Source organism: Amblyraja radiata, chromosome 46 (assembly GCF_010909765.2).
Source record: "Amblyraja radiata isolate CabotCenter1 chromosome 46, sAmbRad1.1.pri, whole genome shotgun sequence".
Lineage (NCBI taxonomy): Eukaryota > Metazoa > Chordata > Chondrichthyes > Rajiformes > Rajidae > Amblyraja > Amblyraja radiata.
This window is the reverse complement of record NC_046001.1, coordinates 7,338,395-7,351,944: the sequence shown is the minus strand read 5'-3', so window position 1 is coordinate 7,351,944 and position 13,550 is coordinate 7,338,395. Positions and strand designations below refer to the sequence as shown.

General features: G+C 44.5%; 2 protein-coding genes across 4 annotated transcripts in view; one reads left to right on the top strand and one right to left on the bottom strand.

The window, feature by feature from the left end:
* The window catches only part of lima1 (LIM domain and actin binding 1), a 78,337-nt gene extending 67,642 nt beyond the window's left edge, over positions 1 to 10,695 (bottom strand). For 2 of the 3 annotated variants that reach the window (XM_033015784.1, XM_033015786.1), the window contains exon 1: positions 10,546 to 10,695. The gene's annotated coding sequence lies outside the window, so the exon portion shown is untranslated. Of the gene's footprint in view, positions 1 to 10,230; positions 10,253 to 10,545 lie in introns of those variants that run through there. The other variant, XM_033015785.1, reaches the window with a different exon arrangement.
* Positions 10,696 to 11,209: 514 nt separating this feature from the next.
* csrnp2 (cysteine and serine rich nuclear protein 2) overlaps positions 11,210 to 13,550 on the top strand; it is a 62,356-nt gene continuing 60,015 nt past the window's right edge. The window contains exon 1 of the mRNA XM_033015669.1: positions 11,210 to 11,371. The gene's annotated coding sequence lies outside the window, so the exon portion shown is untranslated. The remainder of the gene's footprint in view (positions 11,372 to 13,550) is intronic.

Sequence of the window (13,550 nt, the reverse complement as noted above, 5' to 3'; positions counted from 1 at the left end):
ATTTGGCAACTGTTTAAAAACCCCCAAATATAATTGGTAGAGTAGTGATGCTACTACAAACAAAGGTATTGAAGTTTTGCAGTTATTAGATGATCCTATATCTCTGCAAAAAGGTACGAATGAAGTGAGAAGGCGGAATTGATCAGCCAGGAAACAAAGCTACCTGTTCACCCATCTCCTCCCAAAAAAGTCTGCTATAGACTAAAACACCACAAAATGCATTCAGAAGAGTACTCAGTGCTGTGAATGAACAGGTCAAACTAAAAAGCCTGCTACTCCTGCTCTTTATTCCCAGTCATTTACTTCCTTCCCCTGATGCTCACGTCCCACGTGCCATTTTAAGATTGCGAACACAAGGACTCCAACATCATGCTTACCAAATACGTACCTAGTGACAGAATGGGGCTGGAAACTCGGAAAAGGAAAGCTGGACAATAATCTACAACTCAAGTTTGGAATAGTTCCCCTTTGGTCCAGAATGCGAGCTGTTGCTAACTACCAGAAAATATTTCATGCAGTGAAGTGCATGCATCAGATGCAGCTAAATGGGACCCCCCCTGTGTGGACAAGTACAATGGTCCACATGGGGGGGGGGGGGGGGGGGGGGGGGGGGGGGGGGGGGGGGGGGGGGGGGAGTGAGGGGCCTGTTGCTGTGCTATACAACCACAACTCCAGGTTATATCCACACTACCCCACCAAACATAAACGTGGGGATTTTGAGCATTACTAGTACTTCAATGATACACCCCTCGTATAAACAAACAAAAAAAACATTATTGAACTTGAAAAACATTTTCGTATCAATTGCAGCTTTTGTTAAATAAAGATATTTGCCTCTCACTACAAATGACCAGGTTGAGATATGTTGGCTCAGATTTCAGCTTCAAAAGAAACCAACTACCATGCATGGAGTGTCGACTCCTGGGCACATGCTCGCGCAGCAGATTTGGATGCATTGCAAGTTATTGTGACTCCGATTATTCTTCACACAAGGAGATGGACTTAGCTCTCCATCATGTTGCTTTTTAATGCTTCACCAATCTATGAAGTGTTTGACACCATCCCATTAGAAACTTCCACTGACCACGTCTGTGTCGAGTAAATAAAACATTAACATTGAACAATACACAAAGTGCAGGTCAACCTGCCGAGTCAGTTACTGCAGCACTTCATGTTCTCTTTTGTTAACCAGCCTCTGCAGTTCCTTGTTTCTACATAACATTTTAACAACTGCAAGAGGGTGTTGCCAGGACTAGAGGGTGCGAGCTTTAGGGAGAGGTTGAGTAGGCTGGGTCTCTATTCCCTGCACGCAGGAGGATGAGGGGTGATCTTATAGAGGTGTACAAAATCATGAGAGGAATAGCTTAGCTAGGTGCACAGTGTCTCTTGCCCAGAGTAGGGGAATTAAGGACCATAGGTTCAAGGTGAAGGGGAAAATATTAAATAGGAATCCGAGGGGTAACTTTATCCACACAAAAGGTGGTGGGTGTATGGAACGAGCTGCTGGAGGAGGTAGTTGAGGCTGGGACTATCCCAACGTTTCAGAAACAGTTGGACAGGTACATGGATAGGACAGGTTTGGAGGGATATTGACCAATCGCAGGCAGGTGGGACTAGTGTAGCTGGGACATGTTGGCCAGTGTGAGCAGGTTGGGCCAAAGGGTCAGTTTCCACACTATCACTCTATGACTATGTGACTAAATTCAACAATAAATAAATGTCCTAAACCTCCCAGCATGCCCAATTTAATTATTTCATCACGCTAGTGTTTCACCACTGAATATTTCATGTACTACAAGACATGAATATGCAACGTTATCCAAATTATTCACATGTTTTGTGAACCATTTGAGTAAAGAGCATCTAGTTACAGGGTAGATTCAACCTCCTGGAGAAGCTTTACAGGTCATATACACCAGCTTTTAATTTTAAAGATTGTGCCCAAATTGGAGTGAAAGGAACATTCAGAACATGTGACCTGCTGAGTATTTCCAGCATTTTCTGCTTTTATTTTCGTTTTGCAGCATGGGCAGTTTTTCTTGTTGCATTTTGCTGTTGATACATGGAATGTTCTAAATATTTGAAAGTAAAAAAAGTGTAGTGAAGGAACAATTCATTTGGGAAATACAAGTGACCAATAATGGGAGCGCTGAGTAACTTAGTGGGTCAGGCAGCATCTCTGGAGAATAGAGACGCTGCCTGACCCACTAAATTGCTCCAGCACTTTGTGTCTTTTTATGTAAACCAGCATCTGCCGTTTGTGTCTATAATGTAGTATTGGAGGAAGGTTATATTGTGGACACAACCGACAAACTTAGAGAGCACAGCGACTTTAACCAGAAGGTCTTCATCAAACTGCCAAGAACACAAGGGGTGGTTGAAGAATGGTTTTAGCAAGTTTTGCAGGAGGAACAATTGCAACTTGACTTTTATTACTCATTCTTGTGATGTGGGTATTGGTGGTAAGGCCAACACATGTGCAACACATGACAAGATGTAAAGATTCCAGGTCCCTACACAACATCAACACATGCTATTACATTTGTCAGCTGCCTTTATAGTTTTCACACAAACAGCAATGGATTTGGAAGGAGAAAAGAGAGAACATTTGGTGAGCCAATAAAGCTGGAGAAACTCAGCGGGTGAGGCAGCATCTATGGAGAGAAGGAATAGGCAACGTTTCCAGTCGCTGTTCATCGTATACTCAGTGGAACGAAGGGCCTGTTTCAACACGGTATCTCTGAACTAAACAAAAAACTTTTCTCTAGCTTTGTCTGAGGGCTCGTCCAGAAACGTCGCCTATTCCTTCACTCCATAGATTTTGCCTCACCCGCTGAGTTTCTCCAGCTTTTTTTGTCTACCTTCGATTTTTCCAGCATCTGCATTAAACATTTGGTTAGCGGTTGGTTAGTAACCAGGTCAAATTTTAAGACGATGGGCAAAAAAAAAAAAAAAAATCAGGGAGGGATGGGGAAAAGAGGCGAGATTTGTTCTGTAAAAAAAGGCTTCACATTATGATGACCAAAGTGAAGATAATAGGACAATTCCTTTCTAATGTGCTGCAACTGAAGAAGATTTTATGCACATTTCATCCATTTTTTGAAATTTAACTCTGCTTTTACAGACTATTTACTCTTTTCTTTAACTGTCTGCTGTACAACTATTTGCTCAATGTGAATGAACAAACCCATTGCCAACACTGTCAGCCAATAATTACACTGAAGCAAGGGCCGCCACAGTGGTAGAGTCGCTGCCCTACACAGTGCCAGAAACTGGTTCATTCCCGACGCTCAGTGCTGTCTGTATGGGGTTTGCACGTTTTCCCTGTGATCATGTGGGTTTCCTCCCACATCACATAGATGTGCAGGTTTGTAGGTTAATTGGCTTCTGTAAATTGTACCTAGTCCATAGGATAGAACTAGTGGTGACGAGTGGTGGTGCCATCGAGTGTGGCTGCCTAGCCTGCAGCTGTCTGTCCTTTCATTCTTTTTGTTAGTTTTAGTCTGTTTTAAAGTTTGTTTCTGAAGATGTTTTAGTCTTTTTTATGTGGGGGGAGGGAACAACTGTTTTCTTGGTCACTTCCTGGTCGAGGATGCGACTATTCTCCGAGCCGCATCTTCGCCCCCCCCCCCCCCCTCCTCGCGGCCTACCACCTGGAGGTGGGACAAGCACTCCTTCGCTCCATAGATGCTGCCTCGCCCTCAGCTTCAGCAGCGGCAGCGCAGCACTGGATTCCATCGCGGAGCGAGCGATGCCTTACCGGGGTCACCGTGTTGGAGCTCCGGAGTGCTGGGACTGCCGACTTTGACACGGTGGAGCTGTGGTCTGTGGAGCTTCCAGCTTCCAGGTTCTACTGCAGTTGTACAGGGTCTTGGTGAGACCACACCTGGAGTATTGCGTACAGTTTTGGTCTCCTAATCTGAGGAAAGACATTCTTGCCATAGAGGGAGTACAGAGAAGGTTCACCCGACTGATTCCTGGGATGTCAGGACTTTCATATGAAGAAAGACTGGATAGACTTGGTTTGTACTCGCTAGAATTTAGAAGATTGAGGGGGGATCTTATAGAAACTTACAAAATTCTTAAGGGGTTAGACAGGCTAGATGCAGGAAGATTGTTCCCGATGTTGGGGAAGTCCAGAACAAGGGGTCACAGTTTAAGGATAAGAGGGAAATCTTTTAGGACCGAGATGAGGAAAACATTTTTCACACATGAGTGGTGAATCTGTGGAATTCTCTGCCACAGAAGGTAGTTGAGGCCAGTTCATTGGCTATATTTAAGAGGGAGTTAGATGTGGCCCTTGTGGCTAAAGGGATGAGGGGTATGGAGAGAAGGCAGGTACAGGATACCGAGTTGGATGATCAGCCATGATCATATTGAATGGCGGTGTTGGCTTGAAGGGCCGAATGGCCTACTCCTGCACCTATTTTCTATGTTTCTACGTTTCTATGAATCTCCGCCCAGCTCGGCCTGTGGACTTCGGAAGCCGTGGTCTCCAGTAAGAAGTGGCCTATTCGGAGGCTCCGGGCCGCTGAGAGTGGTCTTCCGTTCGAGGGCCTGAAACATCGGGCCGTAGCTGCGACTGCGGAGACCTCAATAGGCCCCAACCACGGGTGATCTGAGGAAGAGGACTGAACTTTGGTGCCTTCCCTCAGTGGGAAACGTTGATTCCGCTGTGTGTGGGGGGGGGGGGGGGGGGTTTTTGTTTAATGTTAAATTCTAAAGTGTTGGGTTTATCTTATTTGTGTGCTGCATGGTAACTCAAATTTCACTGCACCAATTGGTGTATGTGACAATAAATGTCCGTTGTCCTTTGTGTACGGGGATCGCTGGTCAGCGTGCACTCAGTGGGCGAAAGGGCCCGTTTCCACACTGTATCTCTGAACTAAACAAAATTACATCATGTGGAATAAACTGCCTTAAGTAGTCAAGGTGGAACGATTGGGCAATTGAAAGCTATAGGGAACTGGCACAGAAGTGAAGAGTGAAGACCAGCCATGATCACAGGTTTGAAGCACCTCTTCCAACTTTGTGTTAAAAGCATACACATACACTATTAAGAAAGAGTGGTGAGAGTAGTACTAATTGGAGAACTCTTTCAAAGTGCATAGGCAATGTGGCCCGAGGCAAGAACTGGACTGTCCCATTCACACTTGGAAGTTAATTCACGGCCCAAAGCAGCAATCAGAAATGTTTTCTTTAAAATGACCAAAACTGAAAATTAATTCATCAACCTCAACTAGAGAAGCATATGTGGAGTAAGCCGTTCCCTCAGCACAGCAACATTTAAGGCAATTTATACACCTGCTGCGGAGATGACAAATTTAATTGTCGAGGAATCAAAGAGCTCTCAAACCTCTTCCCAAATCCTCTGTTGAAAAGGTACACCTTGTCCCTCCCATGAATGACTCACCAGGGTAATCTATCTGGCAAATCTTAAACCAAGAAAGGAATGAGCAAAAGAGGAAGCAAATATTAAGCAATGCCAATCTTTCAAATCTGTATTACCACCACTCCTACATTCTGCATTTCAAAACAATTTCTGTCACCTTTTGAATTAAAGTCAAATCATTTACCAGAGTACAGTTGCAGCTATTCTGGTTCCCACCCATTAAGACATTCCTGGTATTCAGAATTTGAAACTTGAATAAATGCGGAGTGCTCAGGAACTGATAACCAAGCAGTGGGAATTCCAGGAACTCTGAGCCTCTTCAGTTTTACAAGCTGGTGATTCAGGGATTATGATGATATTTCCCTTTACTGCGCTGCTACCAACTGCAGTAATATTGTTAGCAAGATCCTTTGACTCCAAGCAGGACTTTTAACAGCCTTCTCAATGAGTTTGCTTCCACGAGGAGCCATGATCTTTACCGCACAACTACAAGCTGAGCATCTCATCCATTTCTGGAAAGGATAATAAAATAAACCCTCTCCCAGTGCAAAGAGGAACAAAAAGGGACAAGGAAACACACAAAACTACATCCTGGTTTTCCTGCTGTTTGATTCATTGTAGTTTCCCCATTGACGGAACCAGAGGTGCTTTCTAAATGCAGCCAACCGCAGGTTGAAGTTGGAGCAAACATCAGAGACTGACATCTTGCTTCACACTGGGTAAAGTCCATTGGCTTACGTCATCACAAAGTGAGGCAGAGCAAGAGAAATGCTAAACGCCGGATCAAGGGACTAAAACAAAGCTCTTACAGGGCAGGAGGGAGAAAAATGCCTTTAAGCCAGGTCACTTTGCACACCTCAGAAGACAAATCAGAGAAGCAAAGATAGTGGATGGGTGGGTGCATTTGCACATGTTGAAGATATACATGTTCTGAATTGCCCAGGACAAATCTCCTGTGGCATTACTCTTCCACATCTATGAAGTTAGAGGTTCAAGGTGAGGGGGGGGGGGGGGGGAAAGACATAATATGAAACCCAAGGGGCTAATTTTTTTCCACACAGTGGGCAGTAGGTATATGGAACAAGCAGCCAGAGAAGGCAATTAAGGATGTACTATAGACAGGTAGGAGAGGATTACAGGGATATGGGACCTGCATAGATGGGGCATCTTGGTAGGCACGGAAAAGCTGGGCTGAAGGGCCTGTTTCTGTGCTGTATCAATCCATGACCCTATAACATCAGACACATGGCATATTTTCCCCTCAGGAAAATTATATTACACAGCAGTGCCATCTGATTACATGGCAAGTGCACCCATGCAAGCAAACAAGGCAAGTTGATGGCTCACCCATACCCACCTCCTCCCATGTCAAACGTCTCGGCGTCATTCTGGACAGTACACTTTCCTTTGGCCCCCACATCAGCAATATCACATGCTCTGCATACTTTCATCTCCGCAACATCTCCAGACTCCGCCCCTCCCTCTCCAAAGACAATACAAAAGTCCTCATCCACGCTCTGGTCACATCCCGCATCGATTACTGCAACGCCCTCCTCACTTGCACCTCCAATAAACTTCTTCATCGCCTCCAATGCATTCAGAACTCTGCAGCCCGGATCATCACCCGCGCCAGATCATCGGACCACATCACACCCATCCTCACTCAGCTCCACTGGCTCCCTGTGCACCACCGGATTAACTACAAGATTTTACTGCTGACCTTCAGAGCCCTACACCACCTTGCTCCCCAATACCTCTCTGACCTGCTGCTACCATACACTCCTTCCCGGTCACTTCGTTCCTCCTCAGCTGCAATTTTAACTGTCCCCACATTTAGACTCAGCACCATGGGTGCCAGAGCCTTCAGCTGCTCTGCCCCACGTCTCTGGAACACTCTCCCACCTCCCATCCGTCACCTGGACACTATCGATCAATTCAAATCACAACTCAAAACACACCTGTTTAGATCAGCATACCCGACATAACTTCCACCATGTTCACCCTGATTTTAATGACTTAAAATGTTTTGTGTATTTTTTGTTTTTAATCAACTTGATTTTAATATTGATAAATGTATTGTGATTTTATGTCCTGTAAGGTGTCCTTGGGTGTCCAGAAAGGCGCCAGCAAATAAAATGCATTATTATTATATCCCCAAACCAGCAAGTGTTTATACCTCGCTACCCTATTTGGGGGGGGGGGGGGGGGGAACTCCACTGCAATCCACCCTAGCTGGCAGTCACAGGAACCCAAAGTTTAAATGCTTCATTAAAACAATTCTGCAACAACATAACAAGAAGGTGCATTGAATAATCCCAGTCTCAAATGAGGAGCACAAAACCACAGCCATCAGGAAGCACGTGTATCATCACCAGTCCAGGGTGCAGTGCTCCCTGGATGACAGATACAGAGATAGAGACATTTCAAAGGAATTGAAACTAAATAAGGCAGATAATTGCAGGTGAGTTAATGCAAGGAAACATTCTGGGGAGACAGGAAGATGGTGAGAACGCAGCAATTTAATTTCAGTGGTTCCCACCCACCACAATCTGGTTTCTAAATTACATCTCATTACAGTCTTTGTGCCAAAAACACTTCACATGCTTCACTGCCTACCATGTACAAAGCACAAAAATTATTCCCCGTACTTCCCAAATAATTGCCATGTCAGAGGATGGAAAAATGTAAAGTTGTACGTCAGGTTGAAGGGGAAAGTCAGTTTGATTAAAAACTTAACAGTCATTAAAAAAAAAAGGCAAGCTGGTTTTGCAGCTTTGTTGCACAACTGGAAAATGAGAACAGCAGCTGTTGATGAGCACAAAACAAAAAGCAACTTCTCAACATCATGGAACAATCTTTGGCAGATCAACAAATCAAACCTTACATGGACAGTAACGTAACCATTTGAGCATAGTTTGCTGTGCTGTCACACTAACCATTACTTAAACCATTATGTATCTTTTACATATAAATCGCAACTACCACCCTCTTCTCCCAATGGATGGTGATTCACACTGTAGTTTCTCATCACATTGTCTAGACGATGAAGTGTCAGCTGGCTTTGACGAGGGGAGACAGAAAAATCCAAGTTAAATCCAGTTCTCTCCTTAGCTGACAATTTTACAGTGGGGATCAGTCGGTGAGACACCGCCTGATGCACTGTATTCATTTCTTACTCCAATCCAAAAAGGAGTGACCAACTTACATTTACACTGCTCCTTGCATCCAAGGCACCTTAATAATTGTTTCACAAGCAACCGCGGTCGCTGGTTTGTACAACCCGAACAGCATTCCATTTGCTCAATCTGTGTGGAAATTCTGGCCGAGGGAGAAATATTTTGCCAGAACTCAGCTGATCATTAACCAGAAATTCTGGGGTCTTTTCACCCCCTCCATCTGAATAGATTGATAGATCCCAGTGTATAAATGGTAAACAGATAGCAATTCCGAACTATTCAGTACCCCCTCCGTCAAGCATTTAAGTACCAACTTGGAGCATGGCTTGAACCCATTGGCTGAGGTCACTTGAATAGTCTATTCGACAAGCCCACATTTTGTTTTATATGTTAAATTGCAGCTTGGCATCGCAGTCAAACATCTGGCACAATAATACATCCTTAAGTACACAATTCATAATTCTGACTCACCAGGAAAAGGTGGAGGGAATTTCCAGTCAACAGTAAATATTTTAATTCAAGCCTCCCAGATTTTCCTTTCATTGATATTAAAAGGACAATGTATTATTTTTAAACAAAGTATTAATGGCATTACATGGGGAATATCAGATTGGAGCTAGAGTGTGTTCCTACAACCAACCTTCTGTTAATCCATTACACCAACTGACTCAGTGACTTGAGAGCCATCTCCTCAAATGGGAACATCAACTTGCTATCTTTTTTTCCCCCCTCAATCTGTTATGACTGACGAAAGATCACAACCCAAAATGTCACTTAACCATTTTCTCCAGGGATGCTGCCTGACCTGCTGAGTTATTCCAGCATTGTGTTTATCTCAGGATTCTTTGAACCAGTTTTTTCCTTCCCCGCCCAAACAAATAAAAGGGGCATCAATGAGGAAGTGTTTCATTCCATTTGCTCAATTTAACAAGTCATTTGATTACAGTCACATTTCCCCAAAACTATTTCCCTCCCCCCAAGGTACTCAGTAAATTCTACAAGTTTTCTGTTAATTCTTCCAGTTATTTTAATTGAAGCAAATTTTTCATTCCACAATGGTCTCGCAGAGCAGCTCTACAAAACATACGATAAGATGGGACACTCAACCAAAAGGTAGAAACAGTACATGCATGGGTCTTACACTGAAAATAAATTAACATTAAAAAGACACTTTTGAAACTCTGACTTAACTCAGTGTGTCTTTCAGTAATAAGTATAAAAGGCTACAACCAGCAACTTCTTAACTGAAGATATCATTTTAGATCGACATTTTATTTAAAAAGGTGTAAACAACTTCTCAAAACACAACTCAATAGCAGATCACAATTCAGTATTATGGAGACAACAAATGTCAAGTTATTAACAACTCTTTGCACTATCAAGAAATAAAACATACAGGAAAGCAAATCACAAGGTATCAGTAATTCGATGGAGCCATAGAAGAGTAATTTTGAAGTTTAATATCAGTGCAAAATAAAGAGTGAGAATAAACATCAGCCACCCCTCACGAATCCATTAACATTCGTTTTGGATTTTACTTTTAATTTGGAAATTATTACTCATCGAGTCCTTCCAAAGTTGGTCCCGAGGTAATACTCCACGAAAATGAATAGACTCACTCGAGAAGAAGTAATTGAGATTAAACGAAGAAATATTGAATACCTGAATGTGATGGCACGGGGGAGCTCACCTTAACAAGTGGATTAATAGATGCAAATATAATACTACAGAGAAAAATAATGAGATATCAGTTCATTACATTTAACAACACCAAAGCGCAACTTTATATTTTATATAAGTCACTCAAAATAGTAGAATACTTGAGAAACACGCAGAAAATTCGTCTAGTTTTATTTTAACCGCAAGCCTAGAGGACGATTTGACCCTTTTCAGTGGCTCGGTCCGGCCAACAAGTTTTTGACACAACATTTCCACAACATCACACACTTTTTAATGTTAGATTTTCTTTCTCCTCACCTTATCGGGCGTTCTTCTTCTGACTGTATTTTTCAAATGTCAAGCAAAGGTGAGCTCTTCCGGCAAAAAAAAATCGTTCTCACTCACAGGTCGAACAACGCACCTGCCGCCACTGCGCCTGTTCCAATTTCCCAGACTGACGGCGCTGCCTCGAGTTTTGAAGCCACGCACCAGCAAATGACATCAGCGCGTCTGAGCCCAGGACCCTTGCGGTCATCCAGCCTGCAGGGGGCGCTAATGTGTCAATGGTGAACCTCGGTCGGAAAGAGGTATCGAGCGCTCCCACTGGTCCTCCGAGGCTGCGGGGGCGCTAGGGTAGCATTAGGCCCCGCTGTCATTTGGCCCCCTAAAGAATTGCAATATTTCAACAGAGACAAGATATTTAGCGCGGATACGCCACTTGCTGGGCTGTGGCCGAATTGCTGCGCTTTCTCCATATAATCATGGGACGTAGGAGCAGGATTATGCCATTCGGCCCATCGAGTCTACTCCGCCATTCAATCATGGCTGATCTATCTCTCCCTCTCACCCCCCATTCTCCTGCCTTCTCCCTGTAACTTTTGACACCCTTATTCATCAAGAGCCTATCAACCTCCACCTTAAAAATACCCAATGACTTAACCTCCACAGCTGTCTGTGGCAATGATTTCCACATATTCACTGGATAAAGAAATTCCTCCATGTCGCCATTCTAAAGGTAATCATAGAATCGTAGGAGTTGAGAGTCACCGAGGGAGCCGTTAGACCCACGACGTAAGTGCCGGCTGCTTGTAAGAGGTATCCAGCCTCATCCCATTGCCCAGATCTCAATCAAGGTCACAGCACAGTAAGTGTTCATTCAGGTACTTTTTAAATATAATGCGTGTATTCTAAATCAAACTCCCGCCAGTATCTGGGTGAAAATATTTAACCTCAACTTTCCATTATCCTAATTTATTACTTGTCTAGTCTATTGCTCGTCTACAGGAGTATCACATTGAATAGCGAGAAACTCCCAACTGAACCAGGAACCACTATTCATTGGAAACATTTAAAGAATATCTATACGAAAAAAAGTATTAAAATGAAAATCATATTTGAATATTAATCAATTTTATATAAATAGCAACATTTTAATATTGAGTAGATTTGTTTAATATATATTGCAACCAAATGAAAAATATCAGATCAATCAAAAATCAGGGCGGTACAATGGCAGAGTCCCAACCCAAAACGTCATATATCTATGTTCTCTAGAAATGCTGCCTGACCTGCTGAGTTATTCCAGCACTTTGTGTATTTTTGGTTAACCAGCATCTGTGCTTCCTTGCATCTCCTAATATTTACACATACTAATACTTCAATTTCCCAATGTCAATTAACCTGCTAAAATCCAAGGGGTTCAGTTGGATTTTTGCATCTGTTTAACCAGCATGATAGGGTAAAACAGAGGCCAGGATTGCAGATTAACGTATTATCGGGGTTTGATTTGAAAAACAACACTTGGGAACCTGGCTGGAACAGATACTGAGCTCGCTCCTTACATGCATGCGCATGAGGGACCCATTGCCGGATGTAAAGCTGGTTTGCAAATGGCAGAACAGACACAAAGATCACGTTCCAATATTCACAATTGTTAGCCATCACCATTGTGAAAGAGTTCAAAACATTGACGACTGCTTTGGTGCCACCTCCTGCACCCACACACAACTGACTGACTTCATCCACTTCACCACCAACTTCCATCCGGCACTCCAATACACCTGGACGATTTCCGACACTTCCCTACCATTCCTTGACCTCACCATCTCCATCGCAGGGGACAGACTCCTGACCGACATACATTACAAACCCACTGACTCACATGGCTATCTGGACTACACGTCTTCCCACCCTGCCCCCTGTAAAGACTCCATCCCCTACTCCCAATTCCTCCGCCTACGCCGCATCTGTTCCCAGGATGAGACATTTCATACCAGGGCATCGGAAATGTCCTCGTTCTTCAGGGAACGGGGATTCCCCTCCGCCACCATAGATGAGGCTCACACCAGGGTCTCATCCATACCCCGTAACACTGCTCTCTCTCCCCATCCCCGCACACGCAACAAGGGCAGAGTCCCTCTGGTCCTCACCTTTCACCCCACCAGCCGGCAAATACAACACATAATCCTCCGCCATTTCCGCCACCTCCAACGTGACCCCACCACTCGCCACATCTTCCCATCTCCCCCCATGTCTGCCTTCCGCAAAGACCGCTCCCTCCGCAACTCCCTCGTCAATTCTTCCCTTCCCTCCCGCACCACCCCCTCCCCGGGCACTTTCCGTTGCAACCGCAAGAAATGCAACACCTGTCCCTTCACCTCCCCCCTCGACTCCATTCAAGGTCCCAAGCAGTCGTTCCAGGTGCGACAAAGGTTCACCTGTATCTCCTCCAACCTCATCTACTGCATCCGCTGCTCTAGATGTCAGCTAATTTACATCGGTGAGACCAAGCGTAGGTTGGGCGACCGTTTCGCCGAACACCTCCGCTCAGTCCGCCTTAACCTACCTGACCTCCCGGTGGCTCAGCACTTCAACTCCCCCTCCCATTCCCAATCCGACCTCTCTGTCCTGGGTCTCCTCCATTGCCAGAGTGAGCAACAGCGGAAATTGGAGGAACAGCACCTCATATTCCGTCTGGGGTCCTTGCGCCCTTATGGCATCAACATTGAATTCCCCCAATTTGGCTAGCCTGTGCTGTCCCCTCCCCTTCCTTCACCCTCTAGCTGTCTCCTCCCACCCTCCCATCCACCCGCCCTCGGGCTCCTCCTCCTCCCTTTTTCCTTCTTTCTTTCCCCACCCCCCATCAGTCTGAAGAAGGGTTTCGGCCCGAAACGTCGCCTATTTCCTTCGCTCCATAGATGCTGCTGCACCCGCTGAGTTCCTCCAGCAATTTTGTGTACCATTGTGAAAGAGCTGGAATAAGGAACTGAAATCTGTTGATGTTAAATTGATTTTATTTAAACAAGGAAAACATTACAGAGAAC